This window comes from Branchiostoma lanceolatum, chromosome 8 (genome assembly GCF_035083965.1).
Source record: "Branchiostoma lanceolatum isolate klBraLanc5 chromosome 8, klBraLanc5.hap2, whole genome shotgun sequence".
Taxonomy (NCBI): domain Eukaryota; kingdom Metazoa; phylum Chordata; class Leptocardii; order Amphioxiformes; family Branchiostomatidae; genus Branchiostoma; species Branchiostoma lanceolatum.
Genome location: NC_089729.1, coordinates 20,729,011 through 20,734,010, shown reverse-complemented (window position 1 = coordinate 20,734,010; position 5,000 = coordinate 20,729,011). Strand labels below are relative to the sequence as shown.

General features: G+C 61.1%; 1 non-coding gene across 1 annotated transcript; it reads right to left on the bottom strand.

Annotated features, from left to right (window-relative positions):
- Window positions 1-642: 642 nt before the first annotated feature.
- Window positions 643-2,458, bottom strand: LOC136441054 (small subunit ribosomal RNA). The gene has a single exon (XR_010756774.1). It is a non-coding gene; the product is annotated as a small subunit ribosomal RNA (ribosomal RNA).
- Between the last annotated feature and the right edge of the window lie 2,542 nt (window positions 2,459-5,000).

Here is a 5,000-nt window from a genome sequence, read left to right as displayed (position 1 = left end):
CGCCGGTGGCTGGCCGGCGGCGACCGAGAGCAGTCCTCCCCTCTGCCCAAAGGAGGCCTTGGACCGCGGGACGCCCGCTCGAAGTCCGACGCTTAAGGACAGGTCACTCGTCCGCAAGATGGATTGCATCGAGTCAGAGACCGAAACGCCGCGCCGGGGTGCCGGGGAGGAGCCGTCTCACCTAGGCCCCGCCGTGAGACTAGCAACTCAACCCCATTCCGCGCAAACCCACGACGCGACGCCCCTCCGCCAGGATATAGGTGCCCCCACTTGCGCTCGCCCGCCCAAGACTTTTCGCCGGGAGGACCTGACTCAGTCCTCGACCAGGCTACTCGGGGCGGCTCGCTGGTTTAGCAGGGTATAGGGAACGACGGGCTCACACTGAAGGCGCCCGACCAACGTTCCAAGGGGGCTGCCGGGTCCCGCCGCCAAGCGGGTCGGCATGGGCGCTCCTGGCTCTCCGCCCGCGCTCCTCCGCGAAGGAGGAGCGATTGGCGCGAGAGCAACCGTCGGAGCGCCACCTTGTCGAGGCGGTAAGGAAGAGTGAGGGTCGGAGCGGGAGGCCGGGGGCACCAGAGCCCGCTCCTTGCCACGAGTTTGGTGTGAAGTCGACGACGCGAGCGCCTCGCTTCTTCGTTTCGGTAATGATCCTTCCGCAGGTTCACCTACGGAAACCTTGTTACGACTTTTACTTCCTCTAAATGGTCAAGTTTGATCGGCTTCTCGGCGCTCCTCCAGACCGTTGCCGGCCCGAGAGGGGCCGATCGACTGGCCTCACTAAACCATTCAATCGGTAGTAGCGACGGGCGGTGTGTACAAAGGGCAGGGACGTAATCAACGCGCGCTGATGACACGCATCTACTGGGAATTCCTCGTTCATGGGAGATAATTGCAATCCCCGATCCCTAGCACGAAGGCGGTTCAGCAGGTTACCCGCACCTTTCGGCGAAGGCGAAAGACTCGCTGATGCCTTCATTGTAGCGCGCGTGCGGCCCCGGACATCTAAGGGCATCACAGACCTGTTATTGCTCCATCTCGTCCGGCTTACTGCCGGCTGTCCCTCTAAGAAGTTGCGGCCGATCGCGCGGGATCGCCGAACTAGTTAGCATGCCAGAGTCTCGTTCGTTATCGGGATTAGCCAGACAAATCGCTCCACCAACTAAGAACGGCCATGCACCACCACCCACAGAATCAAGAAAGAGCTCTCAATCTGTCAATCCTTACTGTGTCCGGGCCGGGTGAGTTTCCCCGTGTTGAGTCAAATTAAGCCGCAGGCTCCACTCCTGGTGGTGCCCTTCCGTCAATTCCTTTAAGTTCCAGCTTTGCAACCATACTTCCCCCGGAACCCGAAAACTCAGGTTTCCCGGGAGCTGCCCATCGGGTCATCGAAGTAACGCCGGCGGATCGCTGGTTGGCATCGTTTATGGTTGTGACTAGGGCGGTATCTGATCGCCTTCGCGCCCACAACTTTCGTTCTTGATCAATGAAAACATTCTTGGCAAATGCTTTCGCAGTGGTTCGTCTTGCGGCGATCCAAGAATTTCACCTCTCCCGCCGCAATACGAATGCCCCCGTCCGTCCCTCTTGATCATTACCTCACGTTCCGAAAACCAACGAAATAGAACCGAGGTCCTATTCCATTATTCCATGCACCACTATTCAGGCGCCAGGCCTGCTTTGAACACTCTAATTTTTTCAAAGTAAACGCTCCGGCACCCCGAGGCACTCAGTTAAGAGCACCAAGGAGAATCCGGCGGGGAGGGCCGGGACGAGCAGTGACACGCCTCGCGGCGGACCGCAAGCCCGGTCCCAAGATCCAACTACGAGCTTTTTAACCGCAACAACTTTAATATACGCTATTGGAGCTGGAATTACCGCGGCTGCTGGCACCAGACTTGCCCTCCAATAGATCCTCGTTAAAGGATTTAAAGTGTACCCATTCCAATTACGGGGCCTCGAAAGAGTCCCGTATTGTTATTTTTCGTCACTACCTCCCCGAGTCGGGAGTGGGTAATTTGCGCGCCTGCTGCCTTCCTTGGATGTGGTAGCCGTTTCTCAGGCTCCCTCTCCGGAACCGAACCCTGATTCCCCGTCACCCGTTGCCACCATGGTAGGCACAGAACCTACCATCGAAAGTTGATAGGGCAGACATTCGAATGATCTGTCGCCGGTGCGAAGACCGTGCGATCGGCTGGGTTATCCAGAGTCACCAAAGGGACCGGGGCGAACCCCGGGTCGGTCTTGGTCTGATAAATGCACGCCAGACCGTGAGGTCGGCGCTTCTTCCGCATGTATTAGCTCTAGAATTACCACAGTTATCCATGTAGGATGTGACGATCAAAGGAACCATAACTGATTTAATGAGCCATTCGCAGTTTCACTGGGACAGTTTAAACTTGCACGTGCATGGCTTAATCTTTGAGACAAGCATATGACTACTGGCAGGATCAACCAGGTAGCGAGGACGCCGAGGCGGCGAAAGAGCGGTCGCCGCCGGGAGAGGACCGCCGCGGCCGCGGGGCAGCGCGGGAAGACCCGCAACTGCCGCCGCCGCCACACGGTCCCGCTCGACCGGAGCGCCGAGCGCCGCCGAGTCCGTCGCTGCCGTGAGGTGGGAACGCGCCGTGGAGATGGCCGCGAACCCTCGGGAGCCTGAGCGCAGAACTCCCGGCCACACCTGACCGTTGCTTCCCTTCAACGCCCGAGCCGTCCCGTCAGGAACGGTCCCGCACTCTCACGACCGGACGCGTCCGCCGGCAAGGCGGACGGCCGGGTCTCGAACCGCCGAGTCCGCAAGGCGTACTCGCACGCAGACGGAAGGGGCGAGCCGTCGCCGTTGGGTCCGCCGCCGCAGCGGCGGGACCCGGGCTGCCCTCCGCGGAGGGCCTGCCCCGGCGCTGGTTCCGGACGCCCGTCGGCACGCCCGTCCTCGCCCGCAGGAGCGGAGGAGCGGGCGCCTTCCAAGCCGGTTGTCGACCTCCGGCTGCCCTCGCGGGGAGTGGCAGCCTGGTCGGCGGGGTAGCAAAACGACTGGCGAGAGAGTGTGCGATTGCTCGCCGTCGATTCCCGAGCTAGTCAAAAAACGACCACTCTCTCAAGGTAGGTTGAGCGACCCACGACATGGTCAGACACCCTACAGAGCACTTTTTTGAAAAACCACCGCAAGTCGGCCACGGGGTAGGCTTCGGGGGCAACGGGAGACCGGCCCCGCCGGCCGGGGGAGACCCGTCCCGGTCGACCCCGTTGCTCGGCCGCCCGCTCCACCCCCGCCTCCCCGGGCCCCGCCCCACACCGGACGGACCCTGCTCGCTCGCCCGGCGGGCCCGGGGCGCCCTCCGGGGCGGTCGGAGTCGGGCGGGGCGGGGCGCTCACTCCCCCCGCCGACACCCGCCCAGGCGCCCGGTGCCAAGTCCGATGGAGCCGGCCGACGGGGCAAAGTCACCGGACGACCCCGTCTTTTCTCCACGCAGGGGTCTGGCCCGTGCCGCGCCGGCCCCGTCCGCACCCTCCCGGACCCGCTGGCCCCCAGCCGCCGTCCGCTACGGGCTCTGGAAGAGTTGCCTAGTCAAAAAACGACCACTCCTCTCAAGGTAGGATCGGCGACCTACACCTTGGTCAGACACCCTGGCGAAATCCGAAAGTCGGGGCAGGCCGGAAAGTCGCATGCCGTCGTGTAGCAGGCGGCCTCGGGAGCGGGGAAACACCAAACGCGGTCCGCCCGGCGGCTTCCTTCGGCCGTCAGCGCCGGCCGACCCGGCCGCCAATGCTTAAGAGATGGTGGGCTACATAGGAGCGACCTGAAGAGTCGGGCTTTGTCACAGGATCGGAGTGAGTCCCCGCAGCTCTTGCGGCCCTTCTCGCGAAATCGGAGTGAGTCACCAAAGCTCTTGCGGGCTTTCTCCAAAGATCGGAGTCAGCGACGGAAGGTCTTGACGGGCTTTCTCCAAGGATCGGAGTCAGCGACCGAAGGTCTTAACGGGCTTTCTCCAAGGATCGGAGTCAGCGACCGAAGGTCTTAACGGGCTTTCTCGCAGGATCGGAGTCAGCGACCGAAGGTCTTTACGGGCTTTCTCCAAAGATCGGAGTCAGCGACCGAAGGTCTTAACGGGCTTTCTCCAAGGATCGGAGTCAGCGACCGAAGGTCTTAACGGGCTTTCTCCAAGGATCGGAGTCAGCGACCGAAGGTCTTAACGGGCTTTCTCCAAGGATCGGAGTCAGCGACCAAAGGTCTTAACGGGCTTTCTCGCAGGATCGGAGTCAGCGACCGAAGGTCTTTACGGGCTTTCTCCAAGGATCGGAGTCAGCGACCGAAGGTCTTAACGGGCTTTCTCGCAGGATCGGAGTCAGCGACCGAAGGTCTTTACGGGCTTTCTCCAAAGATCGGAGTCAGCGACCGAAGGTCTTAACGGGCTTTCTCCAAGGATCGGAGTCAGCGACCGAAGGTCTTAACGGGCTTTCTCCAAGGATCGGAGTCAGCGACCGAAGGTCTTAACGGGCTTTCTCCAAGGATCGGAGTCAGCGACCAAAGGTCTTAACGGGCTTTCTCGCAGGATCGGAGTCAGCGACCGAAGGTCTTTACGGGCTTTCTCCAAGGATCGGAGTCAGCGACCGAAGGTCTTTACGGGCTTTCTCCAAGGATCGGAGTCAGCGACCGAAGGTCTTAACGGGCTTTCTCCAAGGATCGGAGTCAGCGACCAAAGGTCTTAACGGGCTTTCTCGCAGGATCGGAGTCAGCGACCGAAGGTCTTTACGGGCTTTCTCCAAGGATCGGAGTCAGCGACCGAAGGTCTTAACGGGCTTTCTCGCAGGATCGGAGTCAGCGACCGAAGGTCTTTACGGGCTTTCTCCAAAGATCGGAGTCAGCGACCGAAGGTCTTAACGGGCTTTCTCCAAGGATCGGAGTCAGCGACCGAAGGTCTTAACGGGCTTTCTCCAAGGATCGGAGTCAGCGACCGAAGGTCTTAACGGGCTTTCTCGCAGGATCGGAGTCAGCGACCGAA